The sequence below is a fragment of the Drosophila grimshawi genome, unplaced genomic scaffold (assembly GCF_018153295.1).
Source record: "Drosophila grimshawi isolate 15287-2541.00 unplaced genomic scaffold, ASM1815329v1 contig_44, whole genome shotgun sequence".
Lineage (NCBI taxonomy): Eukaryota > Metazoa > Arthropoda > Insecta > Diptera > Drosophilidae > Drosophila > Drosophila grimshawi.
The window spans coordinates 4,469,133-4,482,247 of record NW_025063240.1 but is presented as its reverse complement, the minus strand read 5'-3'; positions in this window follow the sequence as shown (position 1 = coordinate 4,482,247).

Here is a 13,115-nt window from a genome sequence, read left to right as displayed (position 1 = left end):
ATACGCGTTTTTTTCATTGCCCATTTCATTTCATTTTCGGACAGCGAGGGCCGCCCATTAAGTAATGCACATTGCTGGCAGTAAAAAATATTAGCGTCCATAAAACTGTCAAAACTTTAGCACTTTTTAATTAATTGTCGGAATTTTTACTTGGCCAGTTCCTGTTTCTGTTGGTAATACATACCCATTTTGTATTGCCTATAAATAGAGCAGTTGTTTGGCAGTGCGCGATTTAGCGAAAATTTCATTTCGTTTGCTTTTAGTTATAAATATTTTCACTGTTGATTTTACATTTGGAATTTATATTTTTGGCTTTGTTAATTGAGTGCACTAAATTTGATGGCATGCAGTTGCTAAATACACAAAAGGTAGCTAATGATGGATAAATAATAATAAAAGTTGCAATTTTATAGGGAATTTCTAATATTGTATGATTTTTGTTTTGTTTTGAGTATGTTTTTAAATATAAATTCTTAATAGCAGCAATAATTGAAAGGCGTTGCTTTAGAAACTAAATTTAAGTTTATTAAAGTTATGGCTAAATTGATTTTGTGTACGACTTAATTACTTTTTGAATTGCCCTCGTTTATCAGCAATTTTAGTTAGCTGTCTAGCCACGCCCATTTACTAGGACTTGACATATAATTAGAGCAGGTGACATGTCTGACTTGTTTTTCTGCTCTGCTCACGAGGCGAGATATAAAAGTTAAGTTTCGCTCGTCGTCGTGGTCCAAATGTTGACACTTGAAATTTTCGGCTTGTTTACCTTTTGGACATTTCCTGGCAAACATCCTAAGGCACTTGCAACAGCAGCAGCAACAGCAGCAGAAGTAAAAGTAGATGTGGCAGCAGCGGCTAAACATGCCCAGCTTCGCGAATAAAACGTATTATGCTCCGTCTGTTGACGATACCACCTCCAGCTCCATTTCATCCTCCTTCTTGTCCTCCTCCATGTCCTTGTCTAGTACACAACTTAAAAAGCGCTCATGGTCTAGAGAGACTGTCTGAGAGACGCGCAGAGCAAAGCGAAAACGGATATAAAAATAATAAAATAGAAAGGAAACTCGCTCATTTTGCTGTATCTCTTATGTTTTATTATTATATTATATTCTATGCTTTTTTTTTTGAGCACTTTTTTACATTTAGCCTACAATTGTTTGCCACGCCAAACTGCATAAACTATCAGGAGCAGCTGGAGCGGTGTTCAGGCATAGTGCTACAGCAAAAGTTTATGCCCCATTTTCATTGAAGCTTCAAGCTGGAGAGCTCGTCCTCGTCATCCTCCTTCCCTGCATATAGTAGTTACATTTTGTTTGTTTGCTTACTTTCAAATTGTAAATGGATTAGCCGCACGCTCACAGTGAGAGAGAGATAGAGAGAGAGGGAGAGAGAGAGGGAGCGGGATAGAGAACACGTCGAAAGCCTGACAAATTGAATTTGTTTGACTCGCTGCGATGAGAAGTTTTTGAAAACTTTTGCTTGCATGGCTGAGGATATTGGACGTGGATACTTTCTACCCTTCACCATACCAAGTGAAGAGCTAGATTTCGCTGTGCTACATTGCCGTAAGCTTCTGCCGCACAAAGTTTTCCCTTAGTGAAAGTGTTGGCAAATAAATTGCCCCCCTGAAGGTGATGCCAAAGAAGTTAAGTGCTGTCGTGTGTGAGGGGGTCATTGTTGCATGGCTGACTGATGAAATTTGTAACAAATAACCATCGATACTTAAGTTTAACTTCAAAACAAAAAATAAAACAAAATAAATATAAACAGGGGAATAAGCCTTAAATTACAATTGAGCAGCAGCTGCAGCTTAGTTATTTATTGCAGTACTCCAAGGAGCTGAATAGAATAACAATTCAATTCAAATGAAATCGTTAATCATTGTTGCAACCGCAGCCAACTTAGAATAATAGTGCTGCCCAGCACATATTGCTTCTTATGTTTCCAGTGCTGCCAGTTTCTTCACATAACTAATAAAATGGGGGATTAAGTTTTAACTGCAGCATCATATTTATTGTAATTACATTTGTGTGTTATTTATTAGTACAAATTCATAGACTTGAAAGTCTATTAAAGTAAAAATAGTAAACAAAAAGACACCCAGCACTCAGAATTGCATTTAAATAAGTGACATGCAAGTGTTACCCATAGATTTATCGTAATTGCAATCGCAGCCAACTTAATTAATGATCGTTGGCTACAGCTGTTAACTGCTTAATCAGCTGCTTCATCCTAAACACATCCCACTTGATGTTTAAGCTTTTGCATAAGCCATAAAACATTTGTGCCCTTAGGCTAATTTGTAAGACTAAATGATTACCAAGCATATCACATTTGCTGCATGTAATCCAAAATATGTATATGTAACGACTACGCCCCGGCACTTTAATAAACCCTTTTGCTAGTTATATTAAATCCATGTAACGACCACTCGCCAAAAATGTTTCCCCTACTCACAATATCTCTCTCTCTATACTATGTCATTTACATTATTATGATGAGATGCAAATCTCGTTAAAGGACACTTCAGACCAGCCCCCAGTCACCCAGTTGCTGTGTGTTCCTACACGGATGCTGCTTTTGTTGTTGGCTGGGTCCTTTTTGCCATACTTCAATATGTGTGCCATATGCCCCAGTCTGTTGTTGGTCTTGGTATCTCCCTCTCTCCCCCTCTCTCTCTCTCTCTCTGTCGACGAGTGCCTAAAAGCCTGTGGGTAAGTGTATGTATATGTTCTGTCTGTGTGCGTGTGTGGTGGGAATTAATTCTTATGCAAAATTACATTTTCCTGTGTTTGAGCTACAGCCTTGTAGATACATGTGTCAAGTATGTGTGCCTGTGTGTGTTTGTGTGTGTGTATGTGTGTCTATGTCCTGTTATGTTGCGTTACGTTGTATGCTTATTTTGCATGCAGACACACACACATTTAGTTCAAAAATATTATACAATTCTTTTGAAAAGTCAACGAACAAACAGGCCAGAGCTCATAAATCTATTGCGATCTCTTTCGCAACCATTCACACGATGCCATCTCTCTCTCTCTCTTTCTCTCTCTTTCTTTTGACGAGTGCATATTTGTGTCCCGTTATGACATATTTGTTGGTGGCGTCGAGTTTGTTTAGCATCTGATTTGCATTTGTAAACTTTACTATGTCATGTGTCCATTTGTTCAGTTAGCATTTTTGCAGATTTACGTATCAGTCGAAATTATATACACACACACACACACACATACACACACACAGCTATATATTTAACACGTAAAGCATACACATTGTAAGCGTCTAGTGGATGTTGGGTTTACCTTTGAGGTTATGGTCGCACACACGTGCGCATTTTCATTTTCATTTCGAGTTTTATTTTTATTTGAAACTCATTAGTTGCTAGAGCATTTTATCAGCAGTGAAATGCTGCATCAGCACATAATACACTTGCCAACAACAGCAGCATCAGCAGCAGCAGCAGTCGTAGCAGCAGCACTACAAATACTCTATGCAGCTTGTAAATAATGAATATACCACAGTACTTTGGCAATTTTAGTTTTGAACTCATTTATCATGTGGTTTCAACTGGCATTTAAGTGAGTGTTACAGTCAGCAAACTTGAACTGTTAATTAAGTGAGCCAGTGTATAAATGGTTCGTTGCATTGTTGGCGTTTAGAAAGATTTTCGTTTTGCGTTCTATTCTCGATTCTGGTTAATGGCTCACTGGCAGGCAGTCGGCAGGCGGCAGGCGGCAGGCAGCACGTCTGACAATTGGGAAATTGGAAGTTAAAACCATTAAATAAATGAGCGTCACACAGGAGTCACCACAGAATCGCATTGACGGTGGATGCTGCTATTTGGCATTTTTATCTCCCTCGATTTGCACAGTCATTCAATAACCCGGCCAACTCAGTATGGTTGGGTTGGTTTCATTCCGTTCTGTGTGTTTGTGTGTCTGGTGTGTAGTGTAGTGTAAGGGTGGAGTGTAGTCTTAGGGCCCGGGACAGTCATACTGATTTTGTTTGCCGCAGTTTCGCACAAAAGGCAAAACATCAGGCGGGCAAACAGGAAGCCCTGTTTGAAAGTCAACAGTTTTAACCTAATCACAGTGGATTTTATTGCCCCGCTGCCGAATCGATACCAAGAGTGCTGAAGATGCGCCCCAAAACCCCAAAAAGATGTTGGCTCCGCACTCCCCTCTCACTCCTCTAACAAACTCAGTTTGGGCAATTGTGGAGCGCCACAGGATGGGATAGCTGAAAAGAGCTCGAAAGTCTAAAGAATCATTAGGATTTTTACGTTAGTGCTGCGTAAGAATTTTTGGGTGCGTTAAGTGCCCCCCAAAGCGTTTTTCGGGGTAACAGCAACGAGATGTTGTAAGCCCTCAATGTTATTTATCTCTAGATTAAATGGATTTGTGTGCAAAATTGTCTATTTAGCTCAATGGCAACAACAGCCGTAGCAGCAGCAGCAGCAGCAGCAGCAGCAGCAGCAGCAGCAGCAGAAGTAGAAGCTGGAGCAGCTCTAACTGTGAAGGAAGTTAGTTCATTGTTTGAACTTTTCGCAACGTGAACGATTTGATTGAGTTTGAACAGCTGGTTGGGGATGGGAAATGGGGAATGTCGGCTCGGAAGTGCAGCTTAACGCTTTACAATTTGCTGGTTTTAGAGGCAATTAAAACTGACAAGTGTCTGTCTTTTGATTTGGATTGGAACAGCATTCTGCTTTTGTCAAATGGCCGAAACAGGCCTCCTTTCTGCATCAGGTTGACAGTGAATACCGTTAATCTGCCTCTCTCCCTTTGTGTGTGTGTGTGTGTGCAGCCATTGAGTGGATGTCAACAAGCTTGGAATATAGTGCAGACCACTCTGAACGTTGAAGGTATTAACACTCTTTGTCATTCAGTTCTATTCCCCATTTCTATTTGTGGCTTGTGAAAGAACACGGAACGAACCTCAATCTACCGACTGAAGCTCCTATTATTGACAGCTCAGTAAGTTGACTATTCAAGTCAAATAACAATAAAGATTCTCTATTTTTAAAAAGTCTCAGTTTTATATTTGTCTTTTGTGTTTTTCTTTAGGTGGATATACAAATGTGAGATGAATTTAAAGTAGATGAAGGTACATCAATCTATTGATTCCATTTAGTATTAGTGACAGCTCAGTAAGAGCCATTTAAAGAATCTGTGCTTAGATAAATCTATTGATTTAAGTTAAGTAATACACAAAAACAAATGTGTTTTAAACAAGTCTTGGGTTTAAGTTAGTTGTGCTATTAATACTTGACTGTCAGCCCCCATAGAAATGGCCAGCACTTTTAAATCTTTCATAGATTAATGCCACCTCCATGCAAAACACAAATACAAAAACATCGCTTTAGATATTCGATAATTTACTTATTTATTACCTTTTGCCAGCATACAGCCAGCAGCTACACACAATGAAATTCCAATCTAAATGGTTAAATCGTTTTCGTGCTGTCGTTTTTAGTGCTCATCGATGACCTGTAGAATCGTTAGCAACCTTGCGATTACATTGCAATGCAGCTTTCTCATTACACACACACACCTACACAAAAAAAAAAAAAAAAAAAAAAACCTACACACACACACACACTCACTGACTCACAATTGCCAATGGCAATTCACAATAGCTGTTGTGTTAAAGCTCAGATTACGAAAAGCGTTCAGAAAAACACACGAACTGAGACGCTCTCACACAATGGCCAGGGCAGGGCAATTTAAAATAATAGTCTAATAAAGTTACTTAGCTGGCGCGCAACTGATTAGATTGCCACTAGATGCGGCAAGAGTTTCCAGTCTGTGGCGCATCTAAACCTAACCCAATCCAACCAAATCCAACCCAGCCCCCACCCACTTATATCTTAAAGCCAATTTCCCCAATTTTATTATTGCGCTTTTTCCAGTCGGACAGCCAGGCCACAATAGCTGAACAACATTTTGTAGCGCCGATCATTTCGAACAGACTATAGAATACCCTATGTAGACGGTAAGTAAGTGGGTGAAAGGGATTCATGTTCAATATAATATGAAATATGGAATATAATAATGATTCGAATACATTAGAATTTAAATGAAAACTCATTTTTAAATTAGGAAAATATTTTAATGTTTGTTTATTTTTAGTAAGTTATCTTTCTGACTCAGGCATTTGTTTCTACTATGAAATGGAAAAGGTTTTAGATGAATTTGAACTGAGCATTGTATTTCTAATTGCTGCATTTATCTAGAGATCAAAAGATAACCAAAAATACAGTGTTCAGAAAATGGGTCAGTGGCTTGCTTAAAAGTAATTGCAAATTAAAATTTAGACTTTTGCTAGCTTTTTCAAAGGAATTTAGAGAAAATTATGATATAAATTGTAGTATTTACTTAATATATCTGTCTATCATAAATTTTCAGAAAATCAACAGCTGTATTATAAAGAAAGCAAATAGATGAGCATTAAATAAGTGTATAATTGCAATTTCAGACTCGAAGCTATGCTAAATATTAAGACAAGTTCTAATTAATTATTTTTGGCATAGCCATTGGCACACTCATGAATTACAGGGTGTGCAAACGTTGATTCGTTTGCTGCCGCGGTCGTTTGGATAATGCGCGGCGTGCCTCTGTTGCTGCCACTGCCACTGCTGTTGCTGTTTTTGTGGTTGTTGTTGTTGTTGCTGTAGCTGTTGTGGCGATGGCCTTTTTGTGCTTATGGGTGAGAAATGCTTTCTTTATGTATTAATAGTACTCCCTTCTGCACTCGAGAGCCAATGCGGGACCCCAGTGTGGGGGTGTGGGGTGAGGGATTTGGGTGTGGGGTGAGGGACTTGGGTTGGGGTGATCACACCGAGCACATTTATACCGTGGAATGACTTTAGTGTTGTATCACGTAGTAAATAATTCCTTTGTGGCGTTGTCTTGGTTGGCTTACGGCTTTCGGCATTGGCTTTCAGCTTTGGCTTTCAGCTTTTGTACGAATATGTTGTCCTCTTGTTCCTATTTACCGTTGCTCTCTTCGACTGCTGCACAAATCTAGTCGACATCGGTGAAGGTATGTGGCATGGGGTCGTGAGGCGTCTGCTTTTATTGTTACGTGGCAAATACAACATAAAACGAACGTGTAAATGTTATTTCTTGATTTATTTTAGTGGTGCATGCAGATGCTTACTCCACCAATTTTTAAGGCTCTTCTTTTTTTTTTTCATACCTTACAAATAAGGTAATAGGAATCGGTATAGATATAGGTAGATGTATAGCTGGTGTACAAATCCGACAAACGAGACGCTGCGTCCGCCGTCAAATATAAAAATTCTGCTTACCTTGCACAAATATTTATATATGTATATATTTTGTTGCCACATCATACAAAAATTACACGTGTGTATCGTTTCGGTGGGTGTGAGTCTCTCTCTGTGTGTGTGTGTGTGTGTGTGTGTGTATATGAGGGTGCTTGATTGCCTGTATGTGTGTGTGACATTGTTGAGTTTGGCAAATTTTCGTTGCTTTAGCATTTTTCATTTATTTTGTTCTTTTGTTTGTATTTGCCGTGTGTATTTGCCGAGAATTTTGTAATACTTTTGGTTCATCTGCAGCGAGTATTGAAATTTTGTGTGACGCTCTGTGCTCTGTTTATAATTTTTTAATCACTTATTTTTAGATCTTTAGTTAACATGACACAGTGACGGAATTTCATTTTGTCTAATTACACACGTCATTTTGGATATAAATAAAGCTGCATTTATTTTAACATTTTCATGGTTCAGGGCTGGTTTGTTTGGGTTTGATGCCAGAAAAAACATTAAATTATTTTAGATCGTGTGAAATGAAGAAATCATTTTAATTGCACATTCTTTACTAAAAATACTCAACCTTATGCTCTTGTTGGATTCCAACAGATTTCTTCATGTAATAAATAATCAAGAATATCATAAGAAATATGCCACATTTCTGTTGAGCTTTTTTCATACATTTTATTTTTATAAATGATCATATGGCTTTTTAATCTTATGGATTTAAAGGGCAGAGTATCTTCGGCATTGTTACATTCTATTTTGGTGTGATCTTCTTGCACACCTCATTGCCAAGCAAATATTTTATTTTCCTGGTTGCGAGAGAGTTAACATCGCTGCCCGTCAGCGGCTCACGCACTGCTAGGCCATGAACGCTGCCGATTTATATTTGCTTTTCCGCTTCACTCGTAAGCGGCTGATACTCTAAATATTATATTTGTAATACCCTATATCCATAAAACAAAACAAAAGGCGAGATGTATAGAACAGACAGACGAGTCATAAGGCCTTGAAGAAACTACATTTATTTAACATTTATATGCATTTATTATTATAATTTTTTTAATTATTTACAAATTTAAAACGAAACAAAAGTAAGCATAAAAGAAAGAATATAATTATGCGATTATGAAAAAGTATTACTGACCACGTCGATATAATTTTGAGGCAATACAGGAAAACTATTCCGTTCAAGATGCTGCTCAAAATGCTGGATTTGAAAATGAAAACGGATCGCAATTGTTTTTCTTTGTTGGTACAGAAAAACTTCTTTAATTGTTTCCATTTGATTATCTCTTGTAGATCTATAAAAAGAATGCTTTAATTTGTCTACTAAAGGATATCTTCATGTTGAGTACCATTGTCTAGAGCATTGTTACATGTTTTTTATTGGAGGGTTTTGGTTTCCATGTTGTGTCTTGTGCCTGTTGACGCAAATTGCCAAAATTGCCTGCGGTTGTGTTTACATGGCGAATGTAGCAGACAAGTGACAGCCGCACGCACCAAATTCAAATAAAAGCCAATGCCAATGCCGGGCCATGTAGGTTGGCCTGATGGGCAGAGTGGGAGGATGGCAGGATAGCAGCATGGCCGGATGGCAGGATGGCCATAATGGCGGGGAGCGAGATGGCAGCTGTACAAGATTGCTACTAGTATGTAAAAACTGTGTATATGTGGTCTACGGGGGGAGTGGGAGTGGGGGTCGAGGGGGAGCTACAGCAATCGTGCGTTACATTATTTAATTCTGACATGTGCTTGAGGTTTGCTTTACATATACATATGCAAAAACACCAGAGAGTGTGAGTGTATGTGTGTCTATAAGTGTGTGCCAATTCAAATTTAGGCTAATGTGGCTTTGATATATGGACGAGGCTTTTCATTTGCATTCATTTATATGTATAGATATAAATATTTATACACATACATATATATAAATATTTTCTATTTCGACATATGTGAATGGATACCACATATAGCCAGTAGTCATTTGTGGCTATCAATAAATATATATTGCTGTCTTTGATGATTTATTGCCTTGCCATTCAATTTTTGTTTTGACAACGGACTTAATCGCTGCCCCGCATAGTATTCTCACCGTTTTGTATCGAATATAAATGCCACCATTTAATGCTATTCAACAATTGCCACATTGCTTTAAGAATTCGATTGCGTTTTTCATTTTCAGTTTTGCAATGTATGTTTGCTTAAGCGCACATCTTGAGACATGGATTTCATTGATTCGAGAATTTGAATGGCTTCTGCAGCTGTTTTTTCACTTCCTGCTCCTTAAAGTTTCTGCTACCTTTTCTGTTTTCTGTTTTCTGTTTTATTTTTTATTTCAATTTCCCATTTCTTCTTTCATTGAATCGCTTTCAACAGTTTGCTGTTATTGTAGATTCTGATGTTTCTGATAGTCCTTTAGATATACATTTCATAGCATCAATGACTGGCATACTCTTTCCCTTTTTAATTTTTAAGTGGGGTATATATGGGCACATTTTGGAGTTTCTTTACTTCCTATTTATATACATACGTATATAATACACGTGAATCACATCTCTAGATAATTTTCATTTGTTTCGTTTTCCCACATCCAAAATTTATTAAGAGTGAAAAGAGTTAAGGAAATTGTTGGGCAAGAATGCATTCATAAATTAAATATATCTTTTATATAATCTTTTTTCTTGTCTTTATTTTTATCTAAAAAAACACATTCTCATTTAAATTGTAGATCTTAATTAGTGTTTTAATTTGAGATTTAGTTGCAGATTTTGCATTCTATAATAAAAAATTGTTGAATAAGTTCTTATTTATGACTCATTTGCTTTAAATTATATTTCTGGCTGAGTCTCATCTGCTTCGTGTTACCATGTAATATTAATAAAAAAGATAATACAATCAAGAATTTCAAGTTTAAAATGTATGAAAATTTAACTGAGCTGGAAAGTTCTTAAAGCAACAAATTAATATTTCGTCCACAAGCTAGACTTAAGTAGCCAAAGTATTTTATAGCCTTTTAAGATTTTAGTTTCGGTATTTCTGAGTCGTTTACTTAGCAGTTTTTCATTGGCCTTTTAGCATTCATTAAGAATCCTTTCGTTTCTGAATAGTATCCCTGCTTATACCCTGTTGTTTAATAAGAGTGTAGTTATGTTGTGCTAATATTATATATTTAAACTTCAGAGTTTCTTCAAAGACAGCTTATCGAAATTTTGCACATCGATTTGAATCTATTTGATGACGACGATGATTCATTGGGTATCTACTCGTTGAGTCAATCTCATTTTGAGCTTCCTAACTTGCACATTGTATATATTTATACATATATCCCTATAGCAAAGCTCAGCACTGGACAATGTCTTGGTAGGGTGCTGTTTGCCCTTATCAAACGGTGCTTTAGGCTGCCTGCTTTTCCACCTTTTTTTGTTGTTGCTGTTGTTGCTGTGTTGTTTTTGTGCTTGTCCCTTTTGCTTTTTTGTATCTTACAGTTGTGTGACTTTCTATCTGCAGTGCCTCAATAAATCTACCATCGCATATCTTTCTGGCTGGCTCGTGTTTTTACAACATCAACAAAATAACTCAAAGTGTCATCCAAGCTCTTGAAGTCTATTGTGTTATGCCTTTGTTAGTGTTATGCTTTTGTTACTTGTTTGGTATGCTGGCTGGGCTCACTGCTTGGGTGACTGGGTGACTGGCAGACTGGCAGACTGGCAGTCCTGGTTGCCTTTATTCACCTAACCAATCCCCAACCCCTCCCATTCTCGTTGCCCCCAGCTATTTCCCCAGAGCTGTTTGCCATTGCTTATCCCATACAAAACGTTAGCGCTTTGAGGCTCTGCAATCGTTAGATGTAACACGTGTAACCTTTGTAACAATGCGAATATTTGCCTTGCTTTCAGCAAAATTGAAGCGATTGGTCCTTACGCCTATCTGAACACCTACTACAGACCCTACCACCCAACCATTCCACCGCCAATCCGTATCACTACTGCCTACCACTACAGCCCACGCCGAAAGCAGCAGCAAAGCACCATTTTTATTAGGTGTGCTTTTGCTTGTCGAGTTTTGCGACACGGCACCTAGTCTCGACATTTGTAAATCACTATGCCATTCAACGGTGGGACGGAGGGAGGGAGGGAGGGAGCCACTCAAATACACACCAGCACACCAGCACACCCGCACACACACACACACGCACACACACACACATGCATAGCATATATATAGAAATATACATATACTAACATATATGTGTTTTATTCATGACATTTTAGTGTTTGATAACAATCTTAGCAAAATGTACGGCATTGTTGGGGTCTCCATCTTGAAGAGCCCCTGATGTGCTTAGTGTATGAGAGTGTGTGTGTGCAGCGTGTGTGTGTGTGTGTGTGGAGGTGGCAGCCCTCAATTCCCCTGACACCTTTATATATTTTGTATTTGATATTTCGCATTTGGTGAAGCCAACGCCATCGCCCCCGGCACCGTCCCAATTCCACCAACTTGGCCACTTCAACATTTTGAGGGTCCCAATGCCAATGCATAGAAATTATTACATATTATAAATCATATGATGGCATCACATTATGCCCCAGCTAAACAATTTCCCGTTGCGCCTCAAGAATCTTTTGCAAGATTTTCAGCTCGACCTTGAACCCACTTCACTCGTCTTAGCATATTCAGACTGGGAGCGAGATGCCACCTACTACTCCAATAAATAGGAAAAAACATATATTTTTGGAATCGGTTTTTATACTCTGTTACCGAAGGATAAGACTGGTCTTGTCTGTGCCCGCGACAGATAGAGGATTAAAATTGGCGTGCTTGGAAATCTATTGAATCGATAAACGCAAATCCACACGAACCTCCTCGAAAGATTGTTATCAGCTACAGAGTATAGAGTACAGAGTATTTTGGAGTCGGTGACAACGTTCTCACTTGTTTTTTGGCTGGTGTACGAAACTGTTATCCGATCAAAGACAGAATTTTGTCATTATTTATTTTGTATTCAGAACATCATAGCAAGGCTTTTGTTTAATGTTTAGCAAAGTCCTTGGCATTATATCGGCTAAATCTAGTATAATCATTAAGTGCCATACTAGACTGTAAATATTATGCTATCAATTTCAACAAAATATCCCAAGAAATAATGAATAAATATTAATTAAAAATAAATAATGGCATTTTTATGATGGCATTAAACAATTTTTGACATAAATGCATAAGGGATAAAGCAATTTTTATATAATTCGCCCACATTCATCATACATATATATCATGTGTATTGTAAAGAGCACACACACAAACACACACACACACACAGATATAATATTTTGCAAGCTTATTTGCACTGAATGCTAATTATTGTTTGTATTGATTGATTAATGTAATTTCTGGGTGTTTACTCTTCATGCTCAGGCAGAACGGAGAACGCATGAAGCAGAAGGCACAAGTCAATTGCGAGTAATTTTCACGTTTCAATGAACCCCGGAAAGTGCTGCGTATAATAATATAAAGTGAATGTGAATAAGTAAAACTCATTAAATTGGCATTATTCGCGTTGCTTATCGGTTTTGTTTATTTCGACTTTAGGATAATAATTAAATGGTATGGTATACATATATATATGTATATATATATATATATATATACTAGATTAACGGCAACGATCAGCAGCTGATTAACATATAAATTGATCCATTTGCAATACTTTTGATAGCGCGCCAGTTGTTTGTTTTTCCATTTGCTTTTGCATTTGCTTTCGCTTTCGCTTTTGTTTCTTGTTTTTGTTTTGTATAGCATTTGTTTATAACATACACTTATTAACAAATATCAC